The following is a 17,954-nucleotide window of genomic DNA, read 5'->3' as shown; positions in this document are numbered from 1 at the left end:
TTTTCGGTGGCACATTTGACGCAAAGCACGTCCTTCCTCCTCGACACTCGCGGGAGACGCACCTTGTTATTGTCAACCAGCGCAGGTCTTGCGCGCGGCCGGGCGGCGGGTGGACTGCGCGGGGTGTGTCAGTGTCCTGCTGGACCGAGGGAAGCGTTCTCACCTGCCTGACACGCGTCGCGCTTCCAGATATTTGCGTAATTCGCATGGTGCATTCTCGGCTGTCCCCTTCCGTCCCGACTTGTCCCGACTTTGCTCGACTGCCGCTCGCTGCCGCTCGGGTCGTGGTCCATATGACAGCACAAGCACGAGAAACAACTGCGAGACTGGCGCCGGACTGACCGGCGTGTGCGAGGCGCCGTGTGCGGCCGTTCGGAGCTACTAGAGCAGTGCTGTTCCGTGCAATGCCGTGGAAAGGTGCGAAAACACGGACACAAGACACAGGCGGTTCGACAAAGCATCCATTTCTTCTAGCGGCGAAAGATAAATTTTTGTTTACAAATTTGCATTTGTACACTGCTACAAAACTATAAGCCCTGGCGTATTTCAGAACAGTCCTGTCGTGTCATACTCTTGTTATTTCTAGAGACACTTTGTCTGACTTCATTTTTTGGCTACCCCTGCCAGCCCTCTTTTCCAGAGTACCCAGGCGGTCACCGATCCGAATACTAACGATGTTGCTTATCGTCGGTGATCGTACCAGAACAGTTGATTTTCTGTTTTTTTAGTTTTTTATTTAATTATTTAGTTTTTTGGAATTTAGCGCTCCTACAAAACAGTAGGCTCTGACGCATTTCAAGTGCACATCTGTCGATTCGCAGTGTTTCGTTACTTTCAAGGAGTTCCTACCACCCTTCCTTCGCGCATTCTTGCTCAAACTGAGTTCATTACTGTAATTTCGCATCTTACGTTTAATACAGTAGTTTAAAATGCTTGTGGGAGCATCTTTGTCGCACCTGAGAGTTAGTATGAAAAGAGGGCTGCCAGGTGTAGTGACATGAAATTTAAAAGAAGAGAGAGAGCCAACAGCACCCGGTGTTCCCAGGCGGTCACCCATCCAAGTACTAACCGGGCCCGATGTTGCTTAACTTCGGTGATCGGACGAGAACCGGTGTATTCAACATGGTATGGCCGTTGGCGTCCTTATACTGTAGCTGCACGGCAGAAGAATGCTTCGCCTCTCCTTCCAACACACGCAATCGCCATTTTCGGTGGCACATTTGACGCAAAGCACGTCCTTCCTCCTCGACACTCGCGGGAGACGCACCTTGTTATTGTCAACCAGCGCAGGTCTTGCGCGCGGCCGGGCGGCGGGTGGACTGCGCGGGGTGTGTCAGTGTCCTGCTGGACCGAGGGAAGCGTTCTCACCTGCCTGACACGCGTCGCGCTTCCAGATATTTGCGTAATTCGCATGGTGCATTCTCGGCTGTCCCCTTCCGTCCCGACTTGTCCCGACTTTGCTCGACTGCCGCTCGCTGCCGCTCGGGTCGTGGTCCATATGACAGCACAAGCACGAGAAACAACTGCGAGACTGGCGCCGGACTGACCGGCGTGTGCGAGGCGCCGTGTGCGGCCGTTCGGAGCTACTAGAGCAGTGCTGTTCCGTGCAATGCCGTGGAAAGGTGCGAAAACACGGACACAAGACACAGGCGGTTCGACAAAGCATCCATTTCTTCTAGCGGCGAAAGATAAATTTTTGTTTACAAATTTGCATTTGTACACTGCTACAAAACTATAAGCCCTGGCGTATTTCAGAACAGTCCTGTCGTGTCATACTCTTGTTATTTCTAGAGACACTTTGTCTGACTTCATTTTTTGGCTACCCCTGCCAGCCCTCTTTTCCAGAGTACCCAGGCGGTCACCGATCCGAATACTAACGATGTTGCTTATCGTCGGTGATCGTACCAGAACAGTTGATTTTCTGTTTTTTTAGTTTTTTATTTAATTATTTAGTTTTTTGGAATTTAGCGCTCCTACAAAACAGTAGGCTCTGACGCATTTCAAGTGCACATCTGTCGATTCGCAGTGTTTCGTTACTTTCAAGGAGTTCCTACCACCCTTCCTTCGCGCATTCTTGCTCAAACTGAGTTCATTACTGTAATTTCGCATCTTACGTTTAATACAGTAGTTTAAAATGCTTGTGGGAGCATCTTTGTCGCACCTGAGAGTTAGTATGAAAAGAGGGCTGCCAGGTGTAGTGACATGAAATTTAAAAGAAGAGAGAGAGCCAACAGCACCCGGTGTTCCCAGGCGGTCACCCATCCAAGTACTAACCGGGCCCGATGTTGCTTAACTTCGGTGATCGGACGAGAACCGGTGTATTCAACATGGTATGGCCGTTGGCGTCCTTATACTGTAGCTGCACGGCAGAAGAATGCTTCGCCTCTCCTTCCAACACACGCAATCGCCATTTTCGGTGGCACATTTGACGCAAAGCACGTCCTTCCTCCTCGACACTCGCGGGAGACGCACCTTGTTATTGTCAACCAGCGCAGGTCTTGCGCGCGGCCGGGCGGCGGGTGGACTGCGCGGGGTGTGTCAGTGTCCTGCTGGACCGAGGGAAGCGTTCTCACCTGCCTGACACGCGTCGCGCTTCCAGATGTTTGCGTAATTCGCATGGTGCATTCTCGGCTGTCCCCTTCCGTCCCGACTTGTCCCGACTTTGCTCGACTGCCGCTCGCTGCCGCTCGGGTCGTGGTCCATATGACAGCACAAGCACGAGAAACAACTGCGAGACTGGCGCCGGACTGACCGGCGTGTGCGAGGCGCCGTGTGCGGCCGTTCGGAGCTACTAGAGCAGTGCTGTTCCGTGCAATGCCGTGGAAAGGTGCGAAAACACGGACACAAGACACAGGCGGTTCGACAAAGCATCCATTTCTTCTAGCGGCGAAAGATAAATTTTTGTTTACAAATTTGCATTTGTACACTGCTACAAAACTATAAGCCCTGGCGTATTTCAGAACAGTCCTGTCGTGTCATACTCTTGTTATTTCTAGAGACACTTTGTCTGACTTCATTTTTTGGCTACCCCTGCCAGCCCTCTTTTCCAGAGTACCCAGGCGGTCACCGATCCGAATACTAACGATGTTGCTTATCGTCGGTGATCGTACCAGAACAGTTGATTTTCTGTTTTTTTAGTTTTTTATTTAATTATTTAGTTTTTTGGAATTTAGCGCTCCTACAAAACAGTAGGCTCTGACGCATTTCAAGTGCACATCTGTCGATTCGCAGTGTTTCGTTACTTTCAAGGAGTTCCTACCACCCTTCCTTCGCGCATTCTTGCTCAAACTGAGTTCATTACTGTAATTTCGCATCTTACGTTTAATACAGTAGTTTAAAATGCTTGTGGGAGCATCTTTGTCGCACCTGAGAGTTAGTATGAAAAGAGGGCTGCCAGGTGTAGTGACATGAAATTTAAAAGAAGAGAGGGAGCCAACAGCACCCGGTGTTCCCAGGCGGTCACCCATCCTAGTACTAACCGGGCCCGATGTTGCTTAACTTCGGTGATCGGACGAGAACCGGTGTATTCAACATGGTATGGCCGTTGGCGTCCTTATACTGTAGCCGCACGGCACAAGAATGCTTCGCCTCTCCTCCCAATACACGCAATCGCCATTTTCGGTGGCACATTTGACGCAAAGCACGTCCTTCCACCTCGAAGGCGACGCGCAGTGCGGCGCGCCGCCACGTGGGTCAGACGCACAACACAGCTGCTCGTTGCACCGCCTGTCATTCGTTTGGTTCGTGCGGCCTCCGACACTCGCGGGAGACGCACCTTGTTATTGTTGTCCGTCGCAGGGATTGCGCGCGGCCGGGCGGCGGGTGGACTGCGCGGGGTGTGGCAGTGTCCTGCTGGACCGAGAGAAGCGTTCTCACCTGCCTGACACGCGTCGCGCTTCTAGATATTTGCGTAATTCGCACGGTGCATAATCGGCTGTCACCTTCCGTCCCGACTTGTCCCGACTTTGCTCGACTGCCGCTCGCTGCCGCTCGGGTCGCGGTCCATGTGACAGCACAAGCACGAGGAACATCTGCGAGATGGGCGCGGGCCGAACCGGCGTGTCCGAGGCGACGTGTGCGGCCGTTCGGAGCTACCAGAGCAGCTCTGTGCCGCGCCGTGCCGTGGAAAGGTGCGAAAACATGCACACAAGACACAGGCTTTTCGACAAAGTATCCATCTCTTGTAGCGACGAAAGGTAAATTTTTGTTTACAAATTTGCCGTTGTGCACTGCTACAAAACAATATGCCCTGACGTATTTCACAACATTTCTGTCACTTCATACTGTTTTGTTATTTCCAGAGACTCTTTGCAAGTCTTCCTTGGCGCACTCTTTTCAAACTGAGTTCCTTAATATCGTATCTTACGATAGTTTAAAATCAGTATGGAAGCATCTTTGTCACATGAGAAAGGTAGCATGAAAAAACGGCTGGCAGGGGTAGCGACAAGAAAGCAAGAAATGAAGACAGCCAGAGTTCCCAGGCGGTCGCCGATCCGAATATAAACGTTGTTGCTTATCTTCGGTGGTCGGACGGGAACAGGTTTTTTTTAATGTAGTTAGTTTTTGGAATTTAGCGCTCCTACAAAACAGTAGGCTCTGACGCATTTCAAGAGCACATCTGTCGATTCGCAGTGTTTCGTTATTTTCAACGAGTTCCTAGCACTCTTCCTCCGCGCATTCTTGTACAAACTGAGTTCATTACTGTAATTTCGCATCTTACGTTTAATACAGTAGTTTAAAATGCTTGTGGAAGCATCTTCGTCGCACCTGAGAGTTTGTATGAAAAGAGGGCTGGCAGGTGTAGTGACATAAAATTTAAAAGAAGAGAGGGAGCCAACAGCACCCGGTGTTCCCAGGCGGTCACCCATCCAAGTACTAACCGGGCCCGATGTTGCTTAACTTCGGTGATCGGACGAGAACCGGTGTATTCAACATGGTATGGCCGTTGGCGTCCTTATACTGTAGCCGCACGGCACAAGAAGGCTTCGCCTCTCCTCCCAATACACGCAATCGCCATTTTCGGTGGCACATTTGACGCAAAGCACGTCCTTCCACCTCGAAGGCGACGCGCAGTGCGGCGCGCCGCCACGTGGGTCAGACGCACAACACAGCTGCTCGTTGCACCGCCTGTCATTCGTTTGGTTCGTGCGGCCTCCGACACTCGCGGGAGACGCACCTTGTTATTGTTGTCCGTCGCAGGGATTGCGCGCGGCCGGGCGGCGGGTGGACTGCGCGGGGTGTGGCAGTGTCCTGCTGGACCGAGAGAAGCGTTCTCACCTGCCTGACACGCGTCGCGCTTCTAGATATTTGCGTAATTCGCACGGTGCATAATCGGCTGTCACCTTCCGTCCCGACTTGTCCCGACTTTGCTCGACTGCCGCTCGCTGCCGCTCGGGTCGCGGTCCATATGACAGCACAAGCACGAGGAACATCTGCGAGATGGGCGCGGGCCGAACCGGCGTGTCCGAGGCGACGTGTGCGGCCGTTCGGAGCTACCAGAGCAGCTCTGTGCCGCGCCGTGCCGTGGAAAGGTGCGAAAGCATGCACACAAGACACAGGCTTTTCGACAAAGTATCCATCTCTTGTAGCGACGAAAGGTAAATTTTTGTTTACAAATTTGCCGTTGTGCACTGCTACAAAACAATATGCCCTGACGTATTTCACAACATTTCTGTCACTTCATACTGTTTTGTTATTTCCAGAGACTCTTTGCAAGTCTTCCTTGGCGCACTCTTTTCAAACTGAGTTCCTTAATATCGTATCTTACGATAGTTTAAAATCAGTATGGAAGCATCTTTGTCACATGAGAAAGGTAGCATGAAAAAACGGCTGGCAGGGGTAGCGACAAGAAAGCAAGAAATGAAGACAGCCAGAGTTCCCAGGCGGTCGCCGATCCGAATATAAACGTTGTTGCTTATCTTCGGTGGTCGGACGGGAACAGGTTTTTTTTAATGTAGTTAGTTTTTGGAATTTAGCGCTCCTACAAAACAGTAGGCTCTGACGCATTTCAAGAGCACATCTGTCGATTCGCAGTGTTTCGTTATTTTCAACGAGTTCCTAGCACTCTTCCTCCGCGCATTCTTGTACAAACTGAGTTCATTACTGTAATTTCGCATCTTACGTTTAATACAGTAGTTTAAAATGCTTGTGGAAGCATCTTCGTCGCACCTGAGAGTTTGTATGAAAAGAGGGCTGGCAGGTGTAGTGACATAAAATTTAAAAGAAGAGAGGGAGCCAACAGCACCCGGTGTTCCCAGGCGGTCACCCATCCAAGTACTAACCGGGCCCGATGTTGCTTAACTTCGGTGATCGGACGAGAACCGGTGTATTCAACATGGTATGGCCGTTGGCGTCCTTATACTGTAGCCGCACGGCACAAGAAGGCTTCGCCTCTCCTCCCAATACACGCAATCGCCATTTTCGGTGGCACATTTGACGCAAAGCACGTCCTTCCACCTCGAAGGCGACGCGCAGTGCGGCGCGCCGCCACGTGGGTCAGACGCACAACACAGCTGCTCGTTGCACCGCCTGTCATTCGTTTGGTTCGTGCGGCCTCCGACACTCGCGGGAGACGCACCTTGTTATTGTTGTCCGTCGCAGGGATTGCGCGCGGCCGGGCGGCGGGTGGACTGCGCGGGGTGTGGCAGTGTCCTGCTGGACCGAGAGAAGCGTTCTCACCTGCCTGACACGCGTCGCGCTTCTAGATATTTGCGTAATTCGCACGGTGCATAATCGGCTGTCACCTTCCGTCCCGACTTGTCCCGACTTTGCTCGACTGCCGCTCGCTGCCGCTCGGGTCGCGGTCCATATGACAGCACAAGCACGAGGAACATCTGCGAGATGGGCGCGGGCCGAACCGGCGTGTCCGAGGCGACGTGTGCGGCCGTTCGGAGCTACCAGAGCAGCTCTGTGCCGCGCCGTGCCGTGGAAAGGTGCGAAAGCATGCACACAAGACACAGGCTTTTCGACAAAGTATCCATCTCTTGTAGCGACGAAAGGTAAATTTTTGTTTACAAATTTGCCGTTGTGCACTGCTACAAAACAATATGCCCTGACGTATTTCACAACATTTCTGTCACTTCATACTGTTTTGTTATTTCCAGAGACTCTTTGCAAGTCTTCCTTGGCGCACTCTTTTCAAACTGAGTTCCTTAATATCGTATCTTACGATAGTTTAAAATCAGTATGGAAGCATCTTTGTCACATGAGAAAGGTAGCATGAAAAAACGGCTGGCAGGGGTAGCGACAAGAAAGCAAGAAATGAAGACAGCCAGAGTTCCCAGGCGGTCGCCGATCCGAATATAAACGTTGTTGCTTATCTTCGGTGGTCGGACGGGAACAGGTTTTTTTTAATGTAGTTAGTTTTTGGAATTTAGCGCTCCTACAAAACAGTAGGCTCTGACGCATTTCAAGAGCACATCTGTCGATTCGCAGTGTTTCGTTATTTTCAACGAGTTCCTAGCACTCTTCCTCCGCGCATTCTTGTACAAACTGAGTTCATTACTGTAATTTCGCATCTTACGTTTAATACAGTAGTTTAAAATGCTTGTGGAAGCATCTTCGTCGCACCTGAGAGTTTGTATGAAAAGAGGGCTGGCAGGTGTAGTGACATAAAATTTAAAAGAAGAGAGGGAGCCAACAGCACCCGGTGTTCCCAGGCGGTCACCCATCCAAGTACTAACCGGGCCCGATGTTGCTTAACTTCGGTGATCGGACGAGAACCGGTGTATTCAACATGGTATGGCCGTTGGCGTCCTTATACTGTAGCCGCACGGCACAAGAAGGCTTCGCCTCTCCTCCCAATACACGCAATCGCCATTTTCGGTGGCACATTTGACGCAAAGCACGTCCTTCCACCTCGAAGGCGACGCGCAGTGCGGCGCGCCGCCACGTGGGTCAGACGCACAACACAGCTGCTCGTTGCACCGCCTGTCATTCGTTTGGTTCGTGCGGCCTCCGACACTCGCGGGAGACGCACCTTGTTATTGTTGTCCGTCGCAGGGATTGCGCGCGGCCGGGCGGCGGGTGGACTGCGCGGGGTGTGGCAGTGTCCTGCTGGACCGAGAGAAGCGTTCTCACCTGCCTGACACGCGTCGCGCTTCTAGATATTTGCGTAATTCGCACGGTGCATAATCGGCTGTCACCTTCCGTCCCGACTTGTCCCGACTTTGCTCGACTGCCGCTCGCTGCCGCTCGGGTCGCGGTCCATATGACAGCACAAGCACGAGGAACATCTGCGAGATGGGCGCGGGCCGAACCGGCGTGTCCGAGGCGACGTGTGCGGCCGTTCGGAGCTACCAGAGCAGCTCTGTGCCGCGCCGTGCCGTGGAAAGGTGCGAAAGCATGCACACAAGACACAGGCTTTTCGACAAAGTATCCATCTCTTGTAGCGACGAAAGGTAAATTTTTGTTTACAAATTTGCCGTTGTGCACTGCTACAAAACAATATGCCCTGACGTATTTCACAACATTTCTGTCACTTCATACTGTTTTGTTATTTCCAGAGACTCTTTGCAAGTCTTCCTTGGCGCACTCTTTTCAAACTGAGTTCCTTAATATCGTATCTTACGATAGTTTAAAATCAGTATGGAAGCATCTTTGTCACATGAGAAAGGTAGCATGAAAAAACGGCTGGCAGGGGTAGCGACAAGAAAGCAAGAAATGAAGACAGCCAGAGTTCCCAGGCGGTCGCCGATCCGAATATAAACGTTGTTGCTTATCTTCGGTGGTCGGACGGGAACAGGTTTTTTTTAATGTAGTTAGTTTTTGGAATTTAGCGCTCCTACAAAACAGTAGGCTCTGACGCATTTCAAGAGCACATCTGTCGATTCGCAGTGTTTCGTTATTTTCAACGAGTTCCTAGCACTCTTCCTCCGCGCATTCTTGTACAAACTGAGTTCATTACTGTAATTTCGCATCTTACGTTTAATACAGTAGTTTAAAATGCTTGTGGAAGCATCTTCGTCGCACCTGAGAGTTTGTATGAAAAGAGGGCTGGCAGGTGTAGTGACATAAAATTTAAAAGAAGAGAGGGAGCCAACAGCACCCGGTGTTCCCAGGCGGTCACCCATCCAAGTACTAACCGGGCCCGATGTTGCTTAACTTCGGTGATCGGACGAGAACCGGTGTATTCAACATGGTATGGCCGTTGGCGTCCTTATACTGTAGCCGCACGGCACAAGAAGGCTTCGCCTCTCCTCCCAATACACGCAATCGCCATTTTCGGTGGCACATTTGACGCAAAGCACGTCCTTCCACCTCGAAGGCGACGCGCAGTGCGGCGCGCCGCCACGTGGGTCAGACGCACAACACAGCTGCTCGTTGCACCGCCTGTCATTCGTTTGGTTCGTGCGGCCTCCGACACTCGCGGGAGACGCACCTTGTTATTGTTGTCCGTCGCAGGGATTGCGCGCGGCCGGGCGGCGGGTGGACTGCGCGGGGTGTGGCAGTGTCCTGCTGGACCGAGAGAAGCGTTCTCACCTGCCTGACACGCGTCGCGCTTCTAGATATTTGCGTAATTCGCACGGTGCATAATCGGCTGTCACCTTCCGTCCCGACTTGTCCCGACTTTGCTCGACTGCCGCTCGCTGCCGCTCGGGTCGTGGTCCATATGACAGCACAAGCACGAGAAACAACTGCGAGACTGGCGCCGGACTGACCGGCGTGTGCGAGGCGCCGTGTGCGGCCGTTCGGAGCTACTAGAGCAGTGCTGTTCCGTGCAATGCCGTGGAAAGGTGCGAAAACACGGACACAAGACACAGGCGGTTCGACAAAGCATCCATTTCTTCTAGCGGCGAAAGATAAATTTTTGTTTACAAATTTGCATTTGTACACTGCTACAAAACTATAAGCCCTGGCGTATTTCAGAACAGTCCTGTCGTGTCATACTCTTGTTATTTCTAGAGACACTTTGTCTGACTTCATTTTTTGGCTACCCCTGCCAGCCCTCTTTTCCAGAGTACCCAGGCGGTCACCGATCCGAATACTAACGATGTTGCTTATCGTCGGTGATCGTACCAGAACAGTTGATTTTCTGTTTTTTTAGTTTTTTATTTAATTATTTAGTTTTTTGGAATTTAGCGCTCCTACAAAACAGTAGGCTCTGACGCATTTCAAGTGCACATCTGTCGATTCGCAGTGTTTCGTTACTTTCAAGGAGTTCCTACCACCCTTCCTTCGCGCATTCTTGCTCAAACTGAGTTCATTACTGTAATTTCGCATCTTACGTTTAATACAGTAGTTTAAAATGCTTGTGGGAGCATCTTTGTCGCACCTGAGAGTTAGTATGAAAAGAGGGCTGCCAGGTGTAGTGACATGAAATTTAAAAGAAGAGAGGGAGCCAACAGCACCCGGTGTTCCCAGGCGGTCACCCATCCTAGTACTAACCGGGCCCGATGTTGCTTAACTTCGGTGATCGGACGAGAACCGGTGTATTCAACATGGTATGGCCGTTGGCGTCCTTATACTGTAGCCGCACGGCACAAGAATGCTTCGCCTCTCCTCCCAATACACGCAATCGCCATTTTCGGTGGCACATTTGACGCAAAGCACGTCCTTCCACCTCGAAGGCGACGCGCAGTGCGGCGCGCCGCCACGTGGGTCAGACGCACAACACAGCTGCTCGTTGCACCGCCTGTCATTCGTTTGGTTCGTGCGGCCTCCGACACTCGCGGGAGACGCACCTTGTTATTGTTGTCCGTCGCAGGGATTGCGCGCGGCCGGGCGGCGGGTGGACTGCGCGGGGTGTGGCAGTGTCCTGCTGGACCGAGAGAAGCGTTCTCACCTGCCTGACACGCGTCGCGCTTCTAGATATTTGCGTAATTCGCACGGTGCATAATCGGCTGTCACCTTCCGTCCCGACTTGTCCCGACTTTGCTCGACTGCCGCTCGCTGCCGCTCGGGTCGCGGTCCATGTGACAGCACAAGCACGAGGAACATCTGCGAGATGGGCGCGGGCCGAACCGGCGTGTCCGAGGCGACGTGTGCGGCCGTTCGGAGCTACCAGAGCAGCTCTGTGCCGCGCCGTGCCGTGGAAAGGTGCGAAAACATGCACACAAGACACAGGCTTTTCGACAAAGTATCCATCTCTTGTAGCGACGAAAGGTAAATTTTTGTTTACAAATTTGCCGTTGTGCACTGCTACAAAACAATATGCCCTGACGTATTTCACAACATTTCTGTCACTTCATACTGTTTTGTTATTTCCAGAGACTCTTTGCAAGTCTTCCTTGGCGCACTCTTTTCAAACTGAGTTCCTTAATATCGTATCTTACGATAGTTTAAAATCAGTATGGAAGCATCTTTGTCACATGAGAAAGGTAGCATGAAAAAACGGCTGGCAGGGGTAGCGACAAGAAAGCAAGAAATGAAGACAGCCAGAGTTCCCAGGCGGTCGCCGATCCGAATATAAACGTTGTTGCTTATCTTCGGTGGTCGGACGGGAACAGGTTTTTTTTAATGTAGTTAGTTTTTGGAATTTAGCGCTCCTACAAAACAGTAGGCTCTGACGCATTTCAAGAGCACATCTGTCGATTCGCAGTGTTTCGTTATTTTCAACGAGTTCCTAGCACTCTTCCTCCGCGCATTCTTGTACAAACTGAGTTCATTACTGTAATTTCGCATCTTACGTTTAATACAGTAGTTTAAAATGCTTGTGGAAGCATCTTCGTCGCACCTGAGAGTTTGTATGAAAAGAGGGCTGGCAGGTGTAGTGACATAAAATTTAAAAGAAGAGAGGGAGCCAACAGCACCCGGTGTTCCCAGGCGGTCACCCATCCAAGTACTAACCGGGCCCGATGTTGCTTAACTTCGGTGATCGGACGAGAACCGGTGTATTCAACATGGTATGGCCGTTGGCGTCCTTATACTGTAGCCGCACGGCACAAGAAGGCTTCGCCTCTCCTCCCAATACACGCAATCGCCATTTTCGGTGGCACATTTGACGCAAAGCACGTCCTTCCACCTCGAAGGCGACGCGCAGTGCGGCGCGCCGCCACGTGGGTCAGACGCACAACACAGCTGCTCGTTGCACCGCCTGTCATTCGTTTGGTTCGTGCGGCCTCCGACACTCGCGGGAGACGCACCTTGTTATTGTTGTCCGTCGCAGGGATTGCGCGCGGCCGGGCGGCGGGTGGACTGCGCGGGGTGTGGCAGTGTCCTGCTGGACCGAGAGAAGCGTTCTCACCTGCCTGACACGCGTCGCGCTTCTAGATATTTGCGTAATTCGCACGGTGCATAATCGGCTGTCACCTTCCGTCCCGACTTGTCCCGACTTTGCTCGACTGCCGCTCGCTGCCGCTCGGGTCGCGGTCCATATGACAGCACAAGCACGAGGAACATCTGCGAGATGGGCGCGGGCCGAACCGGCGTGTCCGAGGCGACGTGTGCGGCCGTTCGGAGCTACCAGAGCAGCTCTGTGCCGCGCCGTGCCGTGGAAAGGTGCGAAAGCATGCACACAAGACACAGGCTTTTCGACAAAGTATCCATCTCTTGTAGCGACGAAAGGTAAATTTTTGTTTACAAATTTGCCGTTGTGCACTGCTACAAAACAATATGCCCTGACGTATTTCACAACATTTCTGTCACTTCATACTGTTTTGTTATTTCCAGAGACTCTTTGCAAGTCTTCCTTGGCGCACTCTTTTCAAACTGAGTTCCTTAATATCGTATCTTACGATAGTTTAAAATCAGTATGGAAGCATCTTTGTCACATGAGAAAGGTAGCATGAAAAAACGGCTGGCAGGGGTAGCGACAAGAAAGCAAGAAATGAAGACAGCCAGAGTTCCCAGGCGGTCGCCGATCCGAATATAAACGTTGTTGCTTATCTTCGGTGGTCGGACGGGAACAGGTTTTTTTTAATGTAGTTAGTTTTTGGAATTTAGCGCTCCTACAAAACAGTAGGCTCTGACGCATTTCAAGAGCACATCTGTCGATTCGCAGTGTTTCGTTATTTTCAACGAGTTCCTAGCACTCTTCCTCCGCGCATTCTTGTACAAACTGAGTTCATTACTGTAATTTCGCATCTTACGTTTAATACAGTAGTTTAAAATGCTTGTGGAAGCATCTTCGTCGCACCTGAGAGTTTGTATGAAAAGAGGGCTGGCAGGTGTAGTGACATAAAATTTAAAAGAAGAGAGGGAGCCAACAGCACCCGGTGTTCCCAGGCGGTCACCCATCCAAGTACTAACCGGGCCCGATGTTGCTTAACTTCGGTGATCGGACGAGAACCGGTGTATTCAACATGGTATGGCCGTTGGCGTCCTTATACTGTAGCCGCACGGCACAAGAAGGCTTCGCCTCTCCTCCCAATACACGCAATCGCCATTTTCGGTGGCACATTTGACGCAAAGCACGTCCTTCCACCTCGAAGGCGACGCGCAGTGCGGCGCGCCGCCACGTGGGTCAGACGCACAACACAGCTGCTCGTTGCACCGCCTGTCATTCGTTTGGTTCGTGCGGCCTCCGACACTCGCGGGAGACGCACCTTGTTATTGTTGTCCGTCGCAGGGATTGCGCGCGGCCGGGCGGCGGGTGGACTGCGCGGGGTGTGGCAGTGTCCTGCTGGACCGAGAGAAGCGTTCTCACCTGCCTGACACGCGTCGCGCTTCTAGATATTTGCGTAATTCGCACGGTGCATAATCGGCTGTCACCTTCCGTCCCGACTTGTCCCGACTTTGCTCGACTGCCGCTCGCTGCCGCTCGGGTCGCGGTCCATGTGACAGCACAAGCACGAGGAACATCTGCGAGATGGGCGCGGGCCGAACCGGCGTGTCCGAGGCGACGTGTGCGGCCGTTCGGAGCTACCAGAGCAGCTCTGTGCCGCGCCGTGCCGTGGAAAGGTGCGAAAACATGCACACAAGACACAGGCTTTTCGACAAAGTATCCATCTCTTGTAGCGACGAAAGGTAAATTTTTGTTTACAAATTTGCCGTTGTGCACTGCTACAAAACAATATGCCCTGACGTATTTCACAACATTTCTGTCACTTCATACTGTTTTGTTATTTCCAGAGACTCTTTGCAAGTCTTCCTTGGCGCACTCTTTTCAAACTGAGTTCCTTAATATCGTATCTTACGATAGTTTAAAATCAGTATGGAAGCATCTTTGTCACATGAGAAAGGTAGCATGAAAAAACGGCTGGCAGGGGTAGCGACAAGAAAGCAAGAAATAGCCAGAGTTCCCAGGCGGTCGCCGATCCGAATATAAACGTTGTTGCTTATCTTCTGTGGTCGGACGGGAACAGGTTTTTTTTAATGTAGTTAGTTTTTGGAATTTAGCGCTCCTACAAAACAGTAGGCTCTGACGCATTTCAAGAGCACATCTGTCGATTCGCAGTGTTTCGTTATTTTCAACGAGTTCCTAGCACTCTTCCTCCGCGCATTCTTGTACAAACTGAGTTCATTACTGTAATTTCGCATCTTACGTTTAATACAGTAGTTTAAAATGCTTGTGGAAGCATCTTCGTCGCACCTGAGAGTTTGTATGAAAAGAGGGCTGGCAGGTGTAGTGACATAAAATTTAAAAGAAGAGAGGGAGCCAACAGCACCCGGTGTTCCCAGGCGGTCACCCATCCAAGTACTAACCGGGCCCGATGTTGCTTAACTTCGGTGATCGGACGAGAACCGGTGTATTCAACATGGTATGGCCGTTGGCGTCCTTATACTGTAGCCGCACGGCACAAGAAGGCTTCGCCTCTCCTCCCAATACACGCAATCGCCATTTTCGGTGGCACATTTGACGCAAAGCACGTCCTTCCACCTCGAAGGCGACGCGCAGTGCGGCGCGCCGCCACGTGGGTCAGACGCACAACACAGCTGCTCGTTGCACCGCCTGTCATTCGTTTGGTTCGTGCGGCCTCCGACACTCGCGGGAGACGCACCTTGTTATTGTTGTCCGTCGCAGGGATTGCGCGCGGCCGGGCGGCGGGTGGACTGCGCGGGGTGTGGCAGTGTCCTGCTGGACCGAGAGAAGCGTTCTCACCTGCCTGACACGCGTCGCGCTTCTAGATATTTGCGTAATTCGCACGGTGCATAATCGGCTGTCACCTTCCGTCCCGACTTGTCCCGACTTTGCTCGACTGCCGCTCGCTGCCGCTCGGGTCGCGGTCCATATGACAGCACAAGCACGAGGAACATCTGCGAGATGGGCGCGGGCCGAACCGGCGTGTCCGAGGCGACGTGTGCGGCCGTTCGGAGCTACCAGAGCAGCTCTGTGCCGCGCCGTGCCGTGGAAAGGTGCGAAAGCATGCACACAAGACACAGGCTTTTCGACAAAGTATCCATCTCTTGTAGCGACGAAAGGTAAATTTTTGTTTACAAATTTGCCGTTGTGCACTGCTACAAAACAATATGCCCTGACGTATTTCACAACATTTCTGTCACTTCATACTGTTTTGTTATTTCCAGAGACTCTTTGCAAGTCTTCCTTGGCGCACTCTTTTCAAACTGAGTTCCTTAATATCGTATCTTACGATAGTTTAAAATCAGTATGGAAGCATCTTTGTCACATGAGAAAGGTAGCATGAAAAAACGGCTGGCAGGGGTAGCGACAAGAAAGCAAGAAATGAAGACAGCCAGAGTTCCCAGGCGGTCGCCGATCCGAATATAAACGTTGTTGCTTATCTTCGGTGGTCGGACGGGAACAGGTTTTTTTTAATGTAGTTAGTTTTTGGAATTTAGCGCTCCTACAAAACAGTAGGCTCTGACGCATTTCAAGAGCACATCTGTCGATTCGCAGTGTTTCGTTATTTTCAACGAGTTCCTAGCACTCTTCCTCCGCGCATTCTTGTACAAACTGAGTTCATTACTGTAATTTCGCATCTTACGTTTAATACAGTAGTTTAAAATGCTTGTGGAAGCATCTTCGTCGCACCTGAGAGTTTGTATGAAAAGAGGGCTGGCAGGTGTAGTGACATAAAATTTAAAAGAAGAGAGGGAGCCAACAGCACCCGGTGTTCCCAGGCGGTCACCCATCCAAGTACTAACCGGGCCCGATGTTGCTTAACTTCGGTGATCGGACGAGAACCGGTGTATTCAACATGGTATGGCCGTTGGCGTCCTTATACTGTAGCCGCACGGCACAAGAAGGCTTCGCCTCTCCTCCCAATACACGCAATCGCCATTTTCGGTGGCACATTTGACGCAAAGCACGTCCTTCCACCTCGAAGGCGACGCGCAGTGCGGCGCGCCGCCACGTGGGTCAGACGCACAACACAGCTGCTCGTTGCACCGCCTGTCATTCGTTTGGTTCGTGCGGCCTCCGACACTCGCGGGAGACGCACCTTGTTATTGTTGTCCGTCGCAGGGATTGCGCGCGGCCGGGCGGCGGGTGGACTGCGCGGGGTGTGGCAGTGTCCTGCTGGACCGAGAGAAGCGTTCTCACCTGCCTGACACGCGTCGCGCTTCTAGATATTTGCGTAATTCGCACGGTGCATAATCGGCTGTCACCTTCCGTCCCGACTTGTCCCGACTTTGCTCGACTGCCGCTCGCTGCCGCTCGGGTCGCGGTCCATGTGACAGCACAAGCACGAGGAACATCTGCGAGATGGGCGCGGGCCGAACCGGCGTGTCCGAGGCGACGTGTGCGGCCGTTCGGAGCTACCAGAGCAGCTCTGTGCCGCGCCGTGCCGTGGAAAGGTGCGAAAACATGCACACAAGACACAGGCTTTTCGACAAAGTATCCATCTCTTGTAGCGACGAAAGGTAAATTTTTGTTTACAAATTTGCCGTTGTGCACTGCTACAAAACAATATGCCCTGACGTATTTCACAACATTTCTGTCACTTCATACTGTTTTGTTATTTCCAGAGACTCTTTGCAAGTCTTCCTTGGCGCACTCTTTTCAAACTGAGTTCCTTAATATCGTATCTTACGATAGTTTAAAATCAGTATGGAAGCATCTTTGTCACATGAGAAAGGTAGCATGAAAAAACGGCTGGCAGGGGTAGCGACAAGAAAGCAAGAAATGAAGACAGCCAGAGTTCCCAGGCGGTCGCCGATCCGAATATAAACGTTGTTGCTTATCTTCGGTGGTCGGACGGGAACAGGTTTTTTTTAATGTAGTTAGTTTTTGGAATTTAGCGCTCCTACAAAACAGTAGGCTCTGACGCATTTCAAGAGCACATCTGTCGATTCGCAGTGTTTCGTTATTTTCAACGAGTTCCTAGCACTCTTCCTCCGCGCATTCTTGTACAAACTGAGTTCATTACTGTAATTTCGCATCTTACGTTTAATACAGTAGTTTAAAATGCTTGTGGAAGCATCTTCGTCGCACCTGAGAGTTTGTATGAAAAGAGGGCTGGCAGGTGTAGTGACATAAAATTTAAAAGAAGAGAGGGAGCCAACAGCACCCGGTGTTCCCAGGCGGTCACCCATCCAAGTACTAACCGGGCCCGATGTTGCTTAACTTCGGTGATCGGACGAGAACCGGTGTATTCAACATGGTATGGCCGTTGGCGTCCTTATACTGTAGCCGCACGGCACAAGAAGGCTTCGCCTCTCCTCCCAATACACGCAATCGCCATTTTCGGTGGCACATTTGACGCAAAGCACGTCCTTCCACCTCGAAGGCGACGCGCAGTGCGGCGCGCCGCCACGTGGGTCAGACGCACAACACAGCTGCTCGTTGCACCGCCTGTCATTCGTTTGGTTCGTGCGGCCTCCGACACTCGCGGGAGACGCACCTTGTTATTGTTGTCCGTCGCAGGGATTGCGCGCGGCCGGGCGGCGGGTGGACTGCGCGGGGTGTGGCAGTGTCCTGCTGGACCGAGAGAAGCGTTCTCACCTGCCTGACACGCGTCGCGCTTCTAGATATTTGCGTAATTCGCACGGTGCATAATCGGCTGTCACCTTCCGTCCCGACTTGTCCCGACTTTGCTCGACTGCCGCTCGCTGCCGCTCGGGTCGCGGTCCATATGACAGCACAAGCACGAGGAACATCTGCGAGATGGGCGCGG

General features: G+C 51.9%; 13 non-coding genes across 13 annotated transcripts; all 13 read right to left on the bottom strand.

Annotated features, from left to right (window-relative positions):
- Positions 1-1,020: 1,020 nt before the first annotated feature.
- Positions 1,021-1,139, bottom strand: LOC126318862 (5S ribosomal RNA). Its single transcript, XR_007557569.1, has one exon. It is a non-coding gene; the product is annotated as a 5S ribosomal RNA (ribosomal RNA).
- Positions 1,140-2,225: 1,086 nt separating this feature from the next.
- On the bottom strand, positions 2,226-2,344 carry LOC126318861 (5S ribosomal RNA). Its single transcript, XR_007557568.1, has one exon. It is a non-coding gene; the product is annotated as a 5S ribosomal RNA (ribosomal RNA).
- A 1,086-nt stretch (positions 2,345-3,430) lies between these two features.
- LOC126318973 (5S ribosomal RNA) lies at positions 3,431-3,549 on the bottom strand. Its single transcript, XR_007557668.1, has one exon. It is a non-coding gene; the product is annotated as a 5S ribosomal RNA (ribosomal RNA).
- Positions 3,550-4,831: 1,282 nt separating this feature from the next.
- On the bottom strand, positions 4,832-4,950 carry LOC126318860 (5S ribosomal RNA). The gene has a single exon (XR_007557567.1). It is a non-coding gene; the product is annotated as a 5S ribosomal RNA (ribosomal RNA).
- Positions 4,951-6,232: 1,282 nt separating this feature from the next.
- Positions 6,233-6,351, bottom strand: LOC126318859 (5S ribosomal RNA). Its single transcript, XR_007557566.1, has one exon. It is a non-coding gene; the product is annotated as a 5S ribosomal RNA (ribosomal RNA).
- A 1,282-nt stretch (positions 6,352-7,633) lies between these two features.
- LOC126318858 (5S ribosomal RNA) lies at positions 7,634-7,752 on the bottom strand. The gene has a single exon (XR_007557565.1). It is a non-coding gene; the product is annotated as a 5S ribosomal RNA (ribosomal RNA).
- A 1,282-nt stretch (positions 7,753-9,034) lies between these two features.
- Positions 9,035-9,153, bottom strand: LOC126318857 (5S ribosomal RNA). The gene has a single exon (XR_007557564.1). It is a non-coding gene; the product is annotated as a 5S ribosomal RNA (ribosomal RNA).
- A 1,184-nt stretch (positions 9,154-10,337) lies between these two features.
- Positions 10,338-10,456, bottom strand: LOC126318884 (5S ribosomal RNA). The gene has a single exon (XR_007557589.1). It is a non-coding gene; the product is annotated as a 5S ribosomal RNA (ribosomal RNA).
- A 1,282-nt stretch (positions 10,457-11,738) lies between these two features.
- On the bottom strand, positions 11,739-11,857 carry LOC126318856 (5S ribosomal RNA). The gene has a single exon (XR_007557563.1). It is a non-coding gene; the product is annotated as a 5S ribosomal RNA (ribosomal RNA).
- Positions 11,858-13,139: 1,282 nt separating this feature from the next.
- On the bottom strand, positions 13,140-13,258 carry LOC126318855 (5S ribosomal RNA). Its single transcript, XR_007557562.1, has one exon. It is a non-coding gene; the product is annotated as a 5S ribosomal RNA (ribosomal RNA).
- A 1,276-nt stretch (positions 13,259-14,534) lies between these two features.
- Positions 14,535-14,653, bottom strand: LOC126318852 (5S ribosomal RNA). The gene has a single exon (XR_007557560.1). It is a non-coding gene; the product is annotated as a 5S ribosomal RNA (ribosomal RNA).
- Positions 14,654-15,935: 1,282 nt separating this feature from the next.
- Positions 15,936-16,054, bottom strand: LOC126318851 (5S ribosomal RNA). The gene has a single exon (XR_007557559.1). It is a non-coding gene; the product is annotated as a 5S ribosomal RNA (ribosomal RNA).
- A 1,282-nt stretch (positions 16,055-17,336) lies between these two features.
- Positions 17,337-17,455, bottom strand: LOC126318850 (5S ribosomal RNA). Its single transcript, XR_007557558.1, has one exon. It is a non-coding gene; the product is annotated as a 5S ribosomal RNA (ribosomal RNA).
- Positions 17,456-17,954: the final 499 nt, after the last annotated feature.

The sequence above is a fragment of the Schistocerca gregaria genome, unplaced genomic scaffold, assembly GCF_023897955.1.
Source record: "Schistocerca gregaria isolate iqSchGreg1 unplaced genomic scaffold, iqSchGreg1.2 ptg000684l, whole genome shotgun sequence".
Taxonomy (NCBI): Eukaryota; Metazoa; Arthropoda; class Insecta; order Orthoptera; family Acrididae; genus Schistocerca; species Schistocerca gregaria.
Note: the sequence above shows the minus strand (reverse complement) of the source record. Positions and strands in the feature narration are given on the sequence as shown.